Consider the following 14,059-nt stretch of genomic DNA (forward strand, 5'->3'; position numbering starts at 1 on the left):
CTCCCCAGTAGCTAGGCCGCCAGGTGTGCGCCACTGCCCCCAGGTGACGAGTCTTAATGCAGAGGTCACTGTTTAACCCGGTATCTTCCCAGTGTCTGGCCGCTAACCGCGCCGCCTCCTCCGGGACTCCAGTGGGGAACGAGCTATGGACAGGAAAGAGGAGGGCTCTGCAGTCGAGGGAGACCGGGCGGTCCTTTGTGGCTTCAGGAAGTCACTCAACCTCTCTGAGCCCGAGATCCCCACGCCATAAGATGGAGAGGGTCAGAGAAGGAAGAAAATTCAGGTCAAACCCCAACACGGCTTCTGGTTCCAAGTCATCATCACCTGCTGTCACCAGCCGCCAGGATGGTGTTGGGGAACAGCAGGGGGACAGGAGGCGGGGTGTCGCCTCTCATCACCACCCTAGGACAAGGCCCTCAGGAGCCCTGGGCCCACCCGCATGGCTGAGCGCCGCAGCACAGGGGCACATGAGGAAGCCCAGGCGGTTCTGAAGATCCCCGGGAGTCTGGACACCGCCACTTGAGGCCCCAGGGAATCACTTCCCCTCTGGCCTCAGTTTCCCCTCCATGTATAGGCTCAACACAGCCTGGAAACAAAGATGGAGGGTCGTGAAGAGGATCACGTGAGAAAACACACATATCATGCTGGGCATGGTGGTGCTCGCCTGTAATCCCAGCACTCAGGAGGCTGAGGCAGGAGGATTGCCATGAAATCACAGCCTGGACTACATAGCCAGACCCTGTCTCAAGAAGAACCACACCATGCCCCAGGGATTTAGCCCAGTGGTTCCGTTGCCTGCCTCGCAAGTGCAAGGACCCAAGTTCGAGCCCCGGTACCAAAAAAAACCCCCCAAACCACACTTATCTAAACGTGTTTGGAAGTGCAACACTCGCTCTCACTCTTAATTCTTCTCTCTCGTCTTCCCCGCCTCACTTTTGAGGCCCCTACCCTGTCTCCTGCTCTTCCTCCCCTCTCCTCCTCCTAACACACTTGGCTTTTCCTTTAACATTTACTGAGCACTGCTTACAGGCGGGGTACCCTATTTGAATTCTCTATCTTCCCCAAAGCTTTATGAGATGAATTCTCTGTTTATTTTCATTTCCCAGGGAGGGAGGCAAGTGCAGAGAAGCCAAGTCCTTGGCCCAAATCAAACGGCTTATACGTACACTATAGAGTTGAGACTCAAGTCCGGATATTCTGATGTTCAAGTCATGCTTCTAACTACAGCTCTAACCCGATTCCCTTTTGCTTATCAAAACTTCTCAATCAATCCTGCCTCCTGGGAGTCAAGGCAGACATTCTCTGGCTCATCTCTCCAAGGAACAGATTTTTTCAAAACATTAGTCATTTACACGTTAGTCTAAATGAGAACCTACTTTCTGAATTCCTTTCCTGACTGGTCTCAAGAGGAGGTCCTTGTGCTGCTGCTTCAGTGCTCCCAGAGCTATTTGCAACTCCCCAACTTAGTACTTGCCACAGGGCGTTGTACCCACCCTTCTCTGCCCCCATGGAGATGAACTTGTGGATCAGATCATCGAGGGTGATATTTATTGCTTTCAGCATCCCCACAGGACAACCCGGCAGACACTCGGCGAGAAGTGATGGACAAACTGAACTAATGAAATGAGTTAATAAAACCCGTCCCAGTGAACGTCACACACAAGAATAAACCTGGGCCGCTTCCCTGTTAGTGGAACGGCAGTGCTAGGGTACTTGTATGTCCCCCCCAGCTTCCTGCCAGTCCCTCCTCCCGGAAGTCCTCAGGGACACCCTCTTCCCAACCTGTGTGCCCGTCTCTGTCTCCAGATGCCCCTGGGGCTACATGGATGCAGGAGAGGTCGGGACCCCAAAGCCCACCCCTTTACAGCCCCTTCCTCTGGCTCCTGGTCCAAGGCTGTGTGAGAAACGGGAACAGCAGGAGCTTCAGCCAGGCATGGTAGTGCACGCCTGTTACCCGGGAGGCTGAGGCAGGAGGATCGCTGTGAGTTCGAGGCCAGCCTGAATTACATAGTGAGAGTCCAGGGTGGGTGGGGGCAAGGGCCTTGTATGTTTTAGGGTTGGTCATGGACAAACCCAGCCCTGACCCCACCTACCTGGCAGGCCTGACACACAGCTTCCGTTTCTCCATCCGGCCAATGGGGGTTACTGTCATCCCCTCTTCGTGGGACCAAGGCGCTGACCCCGCACAGTGTCAGAGGCACAACGAGCTCCTCACTGCTTGCTGTACTCTCCCAGCCCTGATGCCTTTGCACCATGAATGTCCATCTACAAATACGGAGGAGGAGAGAGTGAAACTCGGCCTCCAAGCCCCTGCCAGGAGGCCGGCCGTGTGCCCAGGCTGCAGTTGGCAGGCCATGGTGATGTTGAGCCCACCGGCCCTTCCCCTCCTTCCCTGCTGGGCAGGGCTGGCCGCCGAGGGGCTCTGCTCTGCTGGCCGAGGCCCTGTCCTGTCCCTTGTCCCATTGCCAGCCGTGCCAGGCAGCTTTCCACTGTCCTAACAAAATACGCTCAGGGATGGACTATGAAGATGAAAGGCTCCCTCTGGCTCATGCTGTGGAGCTTCCAGCCTCGACATCTCAACCCAGTGCCTAGGGCAGGGGGCACTTGAGGCCGCTGACGTCACCAGCCAGGAAGCAGAGAGGGCGGGGTCCAACTGTCCCCCTCAGGGGTGTGCCCCAGTGACCTTAGGGGCTCCCAGCAGTGCCACCTCCTAGCTGTGCCCTCTGGGGACATTACTCAGTGTCTGCCTAAGGGCGCAGCACTTACCCCACCCTGCTCCCTGCAGGTGTGGGTGACCTCTTGGGCCCTCGAGGCACTCTGGTCCCCCCCATGTCCCTCACCCACAAACCCCCAGTAAACCAAATCCAGTGACAGACCAAACACAAGGGCCGCTGACCCCTCTACTCCCCACCAGAGCTCATAGGCTTGGAGTCTCCCTGGGGGGAGGGAGAAACTATGATATTAAATATATTTTTCAACAATTCTTTTTTTTTTTTTTTTTGGCAGTACTGGGGATTGAACCCCAGGGCCTTTGCACGGGACCACATCTCCAGCCCTTTTTACAAATAATTTCCAGTCACGGTTTGCTAAGTCACCAAGTTAGTTGCCCAGGTTGGGCTTGAGCATGCAACCCTCCTGCCTCAGCCTACCAAGTGCTGGGATCACAGGTATGCACCACCACACTGGCTCAACAATTCATTTAGTAACCTACACCGCCCAGGCCCCTGGGCTTTGGAGAAAGAGCGATTCCCTGCTTGCCAGCCGTAAGTGCCAAGCGGCCTCTCTGTAACTGGCACTCAGTGCTCTGAGGAGGGTCACGTCTGAAGTGGAAAGGGTGGGAAGAAACCCCAGGGGTTCAGAATTTGTGAGGCCCGGCCGGAGGCCTGGGGTGGCTCCAGTGACCTCGGTAGTCCTGACCCTACCTGGGGCCAGGTGCTGCACTGTGTCTACATCGCCAGAAGAGGGCGGCCTCGCACCAACAAAGACAGGCGCCGGCTTCTCCCAGCGCTGGAGCAGCAAGTTGCTACCTGTAGTTTGTTTTATGCTTTGTTTTCGTTTTAAATTTGGAAATTATGTCACACCTACAGAAGAGCTGCGTGTAGACTACAAATTCTCTGCCTAACCTCACGACAGCCATTAAAATCCCCAAACGCGGAGCTCAGCCCCACTAATCTCCTGCGGCCCGGCTCTCTGCAGCCCCGAGCCTGCCTCACTCCCGGGTCTCAGCCGCTCCGTCTACACTGCCAGATCCCCGAGCGGCTCTGCCTGCGGGCTGGAGAGGTCCACAGTGCTGCCCAGCGCGGCAGCTGGGTGCCGGGGGCTCTCTGCCCGGGAGCCCCGAGGTCAGGATGTTTGGGCCGCGATTCTTCCCGGGCTGCTGTGATCCGATCCGCGGGACGCCGAGCGCGGCCTCCAGTCTCCGGCCTGCAGCCTGGCGCTGTGTGTGCTCCTGAGGGCTCGGCCGGCTCCCGGCAGAGCAGGGCAGAGGGCGGGGCGCGGGGTGCCCCAGGTCAGGAGGCTCTGTGACTCCCCGAGAGCCCCACTAAGCGGTGAGGGGCGGACATGGCTCCTTAGTTTACCCCTCTCTTCGCTGCCACTTGGAGCGGTGTCCGGAGTCCCCGTGTCCCGAGCCTTCTAAGGACCCTGCGCCGTGCGCCAGCTCCAGGACACAGCCATTTCAAGGCGCTCGGTCGGGTGTTCCGGGCGCCCCGGGAGGCGGCAGGCGCAGACCCGGCATCTGATCGTTCACACACCGGCTTTCGATCGCCTCGGCGCCCCAGCTGGACTGTGACTCTGGCTAGACGGACAGACTGTCCCTCCCGCGAAGGGCCCGGCCAAGGCAGCACTGTGACAGTTGTCACAGACCCTTCACTCAACACCCTGGAGCTAACGTGGCCCGGCCGGGGCTGTCCCGAGGGCCTGCAGACTGCAGACACCCGTCCCCTCCCCCGTCCCTGCAGGACCTTCCCCGGGTCGGGCGGGCAGCAGAGGGAGCCTGGGAGCGGCCAGATCTGCTCCTCCTGTGCCCTCCAAGGGCTGTCAACTTCGATACCCACACACACATGTGTGTGTGTGGGAGGGGTGATTAGTGCTGGGCTGGGCTCCCCTGCTTCTTAAACACCTGGGGGGTTAGATACGGGCCTCATGCTGGCCAGTGATCTGTGGGCACAGGATGCGTGTCATTTCCAAGCTGGATTGAATCTCGTCTTCCCTCTGCTGTGGGCATCTGCAGCGTCTCACAGAATGAGAGTGAACAGAAGTCTCCACCAACTGCAAAGTCATACGTGAGATGCCAACTGGGGTGGGTCATGGGAATGTGAGGGCTGTTTGTTACTCAGCAAGCCCAGCTTCCCTGACCGATACACCTCAGGGAGCTGGGAGGACTGTGGTAACACATGCAAAGGTTCCTGGTCTCCACCTGGCACTCAGCAGCACATATGACCTCTTTGGTGGCTCCCATGACCTGAGAGCGTGTGGCTCAGGCAGATGAATCCCACCCAGACACGAGACAAAGGTCACAAAATGGGGTGACATGGACAACTTGGGACAGATGATGGGCTCCGTGGATGTGCACTGGGCATGGAGCCACAGTGGAGCTGGGGTCCTCAATGCCAGGGGCCAGCTTAGTGATGCGGGAACAGGAAGGCAGAGCTGCAGCCTGACGCTTCAGGGTGGTGAGCCCTGAAGACCCCAGGAGCACTGCGGGCGTTTTACACACCCCTGCAGTTTGCACACACTTTCAGGGGCTCAGGGCTGGGGTTACAATGCTGAGCCAGGGGAGCCCAGAGGGCTGGCTTGGCTGGGGGCTCCTTATGTGTGGTGGTGGGGAGGCTTCCTGCAGAGCCCTCAGAGCTGGGGGAGAACTCGCAGTTGGGTCCCACATCACAGCCTCTGGGGCTGAAGGCTGGGGCTCGGCCCAGGACTCAGAGATGAACTTGGCAAACCTGACTCAACCCTCGCCTGAGCCCCCACCACCTGCACTTAGTTGCTTGGTTTTAATTGACGTTTAAAAACCACCAGCTTGGGCTTGGGATTTAGCTCAGTAGTTCTGCCGCCTGCCTCGAAAGCGCAAGGACTCGAGTTCTTTCCCTGGTACCAAAAAACAAAACAAAACCAAAAAACCCCACCAGCTTCAGAGGCATAGACACATAGCAGTCCTTCCACCCCCACAGCGCGCTGGTCACCATGGGTAACAGCTTGTGCTGTGATCGCGCATGCGCAGACGGCTCAGGCCGGCCTCCTCCCAATCATCTCCAGCGTTCGCACCAGGACACTCCACACCTAGTCCTGGGAGCGGACTTAGGCTTTGTTCTTCCGCTTCACACGTGGCCATCTCGCTATGAAACTCTTTTGGACAACTCATTTCAGTGATTGGCAGGGAAACCAGGCCAGTTCGACAACGGCCCATAGGGGATGGGGGTGCGTGGAGTGGCGCCCAGCTCCCCCGCCTCCCCACGGCCTCCCCTGCGCTGGCTCCGATGCAGGGTGCGGAGAGGCAGCTGCCATCAGCCCACTTCACAGAGGCGGAAACTGAGGCTCCAAGAGCGGAGCAGTTACCCCTTTGGGCCCCACTGCACCAACCACCCTTGGCAACCCTGCGTGCCCAGCCCGAAGCATCCCAGGGGGATGAAGGTGTCACCGAACCTTAGGTAAGTGACGAGTGCACAGCAGGGGGCCGGCGTGGGGCCAAGAGTGGCTTGTCGTTAAGGGTGGTGTGAGGGGGAGGCACTGAGATATTGCCAGAAGGCAGCGAAGGGGTCCAGGCAGGGCAGGGGCCGAGGAGCTGAGCCTGATGGGTCCCCCGCAATGGCGCCCTGCTGTCTGCCCATCTCCTGGCCCATGGTAGGCACAAGCCAAGGCTGGGGACTAAACCCAGGCTCCGTCACAGACTGGAGGTTCCACCCTGGGCCAGAGTTTCCTGTCTGTCAAATGGGAAAAATGCAAATGTAAGACGGGGATTGCCCTGCCTACCTGACAAGACCCCTGGAGATTCAAATATGAAAATCACCCAGGCCTTTTGTTCGAAGCAAGGCAGGTCTCAGCCAGGCATGGTGGCTCATACCTGTAATCCCAGCTCTTGGGAGGCTGAGGCAGGAGGATCACCATGAGTTCAAGGCCAGTGTGGGCTGGATAGCAAGACCCTGTCTCCAAAAAGTGAGAGGAAATAAACCCCAAACTTGATGGGTTTAACCAGGCCTGGGGGTGCACACCTGTAATCCCAGCACTCTGGGACACTGAGGCAGGAGGATCGTAAGGTCTAGCCTAGCCTGGACAATTTAACAAGACCCTGTCTCAAAATAAAAAATAAAATGGACGGGGGACGAAGCTTAGTGCAAAGGCTCCAGATTCATCTCCAGTCCTGCCAACAAAAAAATAGAATGTGGCAGGTCTGTAAGAACATAAGTGTGCCTCAGTTAAATCTTACTCTTCCCAGGGAAAGCAGAGCAGGTCAGTTTATCCCCATGTTAGACAGGAGGAAACTGAGGCTCACAGAGGTGACTTGGCCCAGATCCTCTGACCTGGGGGTGGTGGAATCAGAATCACAGTCTGAATCCTTCTGCTCTTCTATATCCCTTCTCTCTGAATCCCGTGGAAAGCAAATCCCTATGGATCTTGCCCTCATGGAAAGGACCTGCCCGTGCCTGGGTCCCCTGTTCTGTGAGTAGCTAAGGCAGCATCACCCAATCTCAGGGACAGACAGTTCCACCTCTGCCCGGCCCAACATGCTGGAGTCAGGGGACCAGGTGAGGCCCCCAGGGAGCAAAAGGCTGCCATGTCACATATGTGAGGGAAGACAAGAGTGGGTTCTACAGCTTCGATTTCAGCAGCACTTTCTGATCTGGAAGTGGCCTTGTATTCAATCCCTCATGCCAGGAGACTGGGTGACTCATGTGTGGGTCCGAGTGTGCCATTGTTAACTATGCTGGGCCTCCGTATGGTGCCTGAGCCCAGCCACCGTGCAGCCACTGGTGACTAAACTGCCTTAGTCAGCACAGAAGGCAACATGCTGGGGACATTTGGTGGGGGAAAGTTGTGGAGGATTTTGGGGGGCTGTGTGTTTTTTCTGGCATCAGGATCAGAGTGACTAATGCAGAGCTGCAGAATTGTGGGAACAGCCTCTCCTACTTATGCAGCTTGGTAGGCTTCAAAATGTTTTCTGCACGCATAATCTTTCTGATCCCTGCAGCTCTTTTATAAGCTAGAGAGAAGGGAAGGCTTGGCCCAGGGGCCCAGAGAGGCCTAGGGGTGCAGAGGTAGACTTGGGTAGCACTCGAGCCACCTCCTCCATTCCCTTCCCTGTGGTAGACATCATTAATCAATCACACCCCTCTTTCCAGTTCATCTGAGATGAGCCCTCCCTACAGCCCTCTGGGCAGCCACTACCAATCAATTGAGGAACCATCGAGGTGTAGTGGAAACCAGTGATCTAATCCGATGTGGACTCAGCCCTGCCCTGCCTCTGAACCATCTCTTCCACTGGGACAGGGGTCTGATGGCAGGCCTGTTCCTTAGGGTTGGGATAGAGATGACATAATGCGGGCAGGGACTCAGAACACAGTGAACCCTCCAAAATGGTAATTGATATAAATTGTTAGTTTTTTGAGTGTTTAGTGGGGCGTGTGTGTAATTTGTTTTTGAGAGATCTGGAGAACGCGTCCAGCTCCTACCTCAAAGAGCTGGCATCCTTCCTGGGCAAGATTCCTTCCAAGCTCTCCGCCCACCCCTCAGCCAACAGCAGTGTCTCCTCCCTTCCTAGAGCAGAGGGTGGGTCCGGAGGTGCGGAGACCCAGATCCCCAGAGCAAAGGCATCTGTCTGCTATGTGGCCCCCTCCCTGTACAGAGGAAGGGGGCCCAGACTCCCCAGGACCTGATGCCTTTCGGCAGGGCTCTCAGCCCAGGAAGAGCCCCCCTCTGCCGGCCCCCACAGCAGGCCCTGGCTTTGGCGCCTGGCAGATGTGCCTGTCGTGCGAGCTCCATTTCCTCTGTCCCAGGGGAGTTTACTCAACCGTAGGACGCTTTCAGTAAAGAGGCAACCTCTGCTGTTGTCAGAAGCTACTTAGAAGTGACAGATTCCCAAGAGTCACACAGAGAGCCCATCCCAGGACGGCAGGTCTCACCTGGCAGCAGAAGGCACTGTCAAAATCCATTCTCTGCCTGCTTCCAGTCACCCAGCCAGGGAGGAGGTTAGGAGGCAGGCCGGGTCCCAAGGGGCCTGGAAGCCAGGGCCAGCCCGAAGTTTCCATCTGCTGATGACCTGGTCCTTGTGTGGGTATAGCAGGCACCCAGCCTGCAGGAGGTCTCTTTTTATTGTCAGAATTGTCCCTGTTACTACAATTGCCATGGTCCCTTTCTAGATAGGTGACCTCAGAATCCCACACATCTTTTTTAAAATAGTTATTTATTTATTTATTTATTTATTTATTTATTTATTTATTACTTTTTTGAGACAGGCCCTGGCTGTGTAACTCAGCCTGGCCTTGACTTCACTATGTAGCCCAGGCTGGCCTCAAACTCACAGCAGTCCTCCTGCCTCAGCCTCCTGAGTGCTGGGATTACAGGTCTTTGCCACAGTAGACAGTCAGAACTCCCCAGAGGAGATCAAGCGAGTACTTCTCAGGGATAATATTTTCAAGAGTGGAAAAAGCAGGCAGGGTCAGAACCAGCCTGGCATCATTGAAACCCATCAGCCTGGCTTTGGTCTGGACAGAACTGATTTGATCCAGTTAGATTTAGCTAGAACCAGTTGGAACCAGCCAGAAAGTGTTTTAAAAGGTCTAAATTGGTGGAGTCCAGTCAGATCATGTTAGAAGCATTTATATCCTAACCTGGTCCCACTGGAATGAGCTACAACTGCCTTAGACTGGTTAGAAGTGGTTTGAGCCCATTCTGACTGGTTGGAAGCAGCCCGAACTTGTCTGGCATGGTCACAGGACTGGCTGTGGCTTCACAGGAACACGTTTCTGTAGTGTTTTGAGAGCTGGGTCACAGTGGGGACTGTGTGGGTAGGATGAGGGGTGTGGGTAGAGCCCGGCTTGGCCCTGCTTGGGGAGGGCCTTGAATGCCAAGCTGAAGAGCATACAAGGTCACAGCCACATTACACTGTATCCAGCCCTCCAGAGCACCATTCAGGCCCCATGCTGTAAATCAATTAGCCTCTCGCCCAGTGATTAATGGGAGGGAAGCTTTCTTCACTTGTTCTGGGTAAATTATTGCATATGGAAGCACATCTTTGATTTTATGAGTTCTCACTGGAGCGTGAAATTTCTTGGAGGAGGTTCCCTGAGGAATGTGGAGGCCCGACAGCCCCTACTCAACCACCCCCCTGACTCTCTGGGACTCTGATGCACCTTCCCGGGTCCAAGGGCACCCTGGACTCAACAGGAAGGGCTGGGAGAGGCGGTGTTGTTGCCACCTTCACTCAGGAGAGCAGGGACAGCTATGCCTTGTGAACATCAGTGTGATGGAGGGGGGCAAACGGCAATAAGCAGAGAAGGATGAGTTGTAACAGAGACAAACAAGGCCAGACTGCGGAGGATGGGGACCTGGGGTAGGGAGGGCGCGGCCACGGGGGGGCGTCCTAGCAGCTGCTGTCCAGGCCATGGGCTTTGGATGGGCATCTGAGTAGGACCCTGTGCCTGGGGAGTCCAGGGAAGTCCCTGGAGGATGCACACACGGGACCCTCCTGTCCCACAGTCCCTGTGAGGTGGGGGTGGGGTGCTTCAGGCTGCACGTTCAGGATAAGATGCTACCCCCACCCCAGTAAGTGACGGCCGTCTCCAGGACTCTGCGGACAACTCTGGCTGTACCTGGTGTGGCAGCCTGGCCCTCTCCTGTCACCTGTGGGTACAGACAGAACTGAGCGGTAGCCCTGCTCTGCCCTCTGTGCAACCTTGGTCAGGAGTACTTACTTCTCTGAGCCTTACTTTACTAGTCAGAAAAATGGGGTTAATGTGGAACCCAGCGGATAGAATTGTTGGGAGGAGCGAAGTTGTGGCCCAAGCCCAGATGTTCACCTAAGGGTGGAATCAATAACACTTATCTTTAGCAATTACAATGAGAACTATTATTATCATCAAAGCCCCAGCTTGACCTCAGAGGCTCTAGGTGAGGATCAGAGGACTTGGGTTAGAGTCCCTGCTTGCTCCTCTCTCATTGGCCTGGTGGCCTCAGTTTCCCTGTCTGTAAAGTAGGGACAAGGACTTTTGCTCTGCCTGGACCCTGCTGTGCCTGTGAGAATCCACAGGTGTGAAGGATGCCAGCTACTAGAGCATGAAGGTGCCGGGCACCCCCTCCAGGGTGCTCTTGGGAGTGTGGGTGGTGACAGACAGGTGGCCTCGCCCTGAGTGGCGCCTTTGCCTTCCTGGGCACCAGGGACTGTGGTCTGAGCTTTGCTGGCCTTTCCTCCCGGGTCTCCTTGGGGCTCCACCACCCTTCTTCCTCCCTCTTCCTCCTAGGAGTGCTCCATGATGTCTTGCACCCCAAACTGGCCTCAGGGTCTGCTTTCGGGGGACCCAACCCGTAAAAATGACTTGACCCCTGAAATGCAGAGAAGGCAACCTGGGGGCCGGCAGCACCCTCCCAACCACAGCCTTCGCTCCTGGCTCGCGTTTGCGTCCACGGGTAGAGCTCTCCGGGGGCTGGGGAGCTGTGTGGGGAGGGACCGGCCTCCCTGCGGGCCTGAGCCCACGCTGCCCTCTAGAGGGGTCTGCAGGGCCCTCAGCCATGAGTGGTCTGGCATAGGAATGACCTGATGCTTGGGGAGCCACCAGGGCCACCAGTCAAGCCACTGACCTCTGCTGGTGGCCTCAGAGTTTTCCTAATTCACAACGGGAAAAGGAAAGTCGGGATGATACAGTGGCGTTGAAGGAATTATGAACTTTGTGCTGTTAAAAGAACTGCATAATGCTGATTAGATTCCTTCCATTCTCCCATCCTTCCCTCCCTTCCCTCCTTTCCCTCTTTCATTTTTCCCTTCCCCTTTCTCCCTCCCTCCATCCTTTCCTCCCTTCCTTCCTTCTTTGGCAAAAGAACAAACAAAAAAAGCCCTTCACCCAGGAAGTCAGCCTGGGGGCCCCTGACCACTTCCGGGTTCCCAGGCCCGGGGTCCCACTGGGCCGAGAGGCCTGACCACAGCGGGAGTTGGCCGGCTGCTGACCATGGCCTAGCAGATAGCTGGGCCCCTTGGCTGCGGTTGTTTCTAGGGTGGGCTGCTGGCTGCCCTTCTTGGGGCCCGGGCTGTGGGCAAGGTGACCTCAGCCACCCCCCGACTCCAGGGTGCCTGTGTGACACTCGGGCTGGAAGGGGCAGGCCGTAGGTCCCTGTCCCTCTCTGCCATCCTCAGGTTCTCTGCAAGGGGCAGTGTGGCCCAGGGATGGTGCACAGTGCCCCCCCAGATGAACCCCCCATCATCACTCCTGAACTAATCGCCACCCACCCAACTGCCAAGTGCCCACCCAAGAGTCCCCAGCTCTGGGGCCGCCATTAACGACATATTGCAGTAGTTTTACGAAGCGTGGCTTGGAACAATTTTACACCTCATTTGATTTATGTTCCGGGGTGCACTCCTCTCTCAGGGCCCCTCCGCCTGGAGAGATGGCGTGAGTCACCCACCCTGGCTTCTCCGTGTTCCCTCATGGCCAGGCCCCTGGGCAGGAGGGCCGGCCTCCGGCACAGGCTAGGTCCTGGGCAGATGGCACGGGTGACCTGGCTTCCCTTCCCTCCTCCCTTCTCCCTCCTGGGCTCTCTCTCCAGTTGTCCCTGAGCTGTGCCTGATGGCTCCCTTGAGAGAGTCCCCGAGCAGGCCAGTCCCAGGGTGCAGTGAGCAGCTCCCACCTCACAGGTGGGAACTGGGGCCCCCAAGATCCTTCCCTCCCCTTCCCCTCTCCAGTCGGTGGCAGTGCCAGCCTTGTCCCCCCCAGAGGAATGGCCTCGGGTCACCCCCTTGCCCATCAGGGACAGAGGGCAGGGAGGCAGAGGGGGGTGACTTGCCTCAAGACACTCAGCCAGCTAGGCCAAGGCTGGCTCAATCCTAACCCCCAGGCTTCCCTTCCTGGAAAGATCGGGCCCCTTCCCCCAGGACTTGGTCATCGAATTCGTTCACTTTGGTGGCCTCCCAGGAGCGGGGCTTGGTGTAGGCTCAGAGGGTCAGATGGCTGCGGTGAGGCAGGTGGCCCCATGTGGGGAGGAGTCAGGGGCCTGGTGACGTCCCTTCCCAGCCCGAGGCAGGTGGCCAGAGCTGTCCCAGTCAGACACTGAGGAGATAGGAGACACAGTGGGCTCTGTAGTCTTGGGCCGGAGCAGCTGCACTGAGGTGAAGGAACCCAGGCAGCACTGCGGTGCAGGCCACAGCATGACCCGACTCCCACTCCTGCCAGTGCCAGGTATGGTAACGCTTCCTAGCTCTGGGAGGTGCTTCAGCCCCCTGGAAGACACACCAGGTTCTCAGTGTCCTTAAAAAGGAAGCTTTTTACTCTGGGTATGATGGCATGTGTGTGATCCCAGATCCTTGGGAGGCTGAGGCAGGAGGATTACAAGAGACAGCTGAGGGAAAGTCTCAAAATAAAAAATAAAACAGACTGAGAATGTGGTAGAGCATTGCCTAGCATGAAGGAGCCCCTGGGTTCAATGCCAAGTACTTAAAAAACGAAAAGGTAACCTTTGTCTTTTGGGAGCTTTCCACTAAAGTAGAATAATAAGAACCCACATATCCATCCGCACCTGTCATTGCTGCTAATTTTCCCTTCCACACATTCCCGTATGCGTTTTTCTCAGTTTTCTCAGTAGGCTTCATTTGTAAAGAACAGTTTTAGATTTATAGAACAATGGAGTATAGAACTAAGGGTTCCCACGTACCCCACCCCAACCCACACAACGCTGCCCATCATTAACATCTTGCTTCCGTAGGGCTCGTTTGTCTTAGTGCTGAGCCAATATCAAGACACTGTTCTTATTAATGAAAGTCCACTCATGGTTCCAACTTTCGTTTTGCCGAATGCGCGTTTCCTGTCCTGGGATTGCAGCCAGGCTGTCCCCCTCCGCGGACCCTCGAGTCTTCTCGGGCCGCTCTGGCCAGTGACACTTTCCCACACTCCTTCTCCGGATGACCCTGCACTTTGAGGTGCGCCGGGCAAGGATGGCCCCTGCCTTGGACGTTGCCATTTTCCATCCTTAGGCTGCGGCTGAGGTCAGGTGAAGGAAGGTGGCGGTGGGAAGCGTTGTTTCCAGGACTCCATCTCAGGGGACGCGCTGTCCACATGCCCCCCAGCCTGAGTGTTTGACAGGTCTCACTGCTGGACAGTCGCCATTCCCACCTCCACGCCAGCTCCGGGAGGAAGTCAGGGGTGTGTGCTCCTCTTCCTGAGGGTGGAATCTCCCTGTGATTTAAAGCAGCTTCCGGGCATCCTACCATTTCATTCATAAATACCGGAGTGTGTATCTCTAAGGGAAACAGACTTACGCAGGCCTGCACAACTATGTTACCATTGTCTCTCAGTGCCATTAACAATTCTTTAATACCGTTTCCTATCAGATCATGTTCGGTTTCCTCTAGTTATCTCAA

The sequence above is a fragment of the Heterocephalus glaber genome, unplaced genomic scaffold, assembly GCF_053883595.1.
Source record: "Heterocephalus glaber isolate CG9 unplaced genomic scaffold, H.glaber_assembly_v1.0 deba00001689, whole genome shotgun sequence".
Classification (NCBI taxonomy): Eukaryota; Metazoa; Chordata; class Mammalia; order Rodentia; family Bathyergidae; genus Heterocephalus; species Heterocephalus glaber.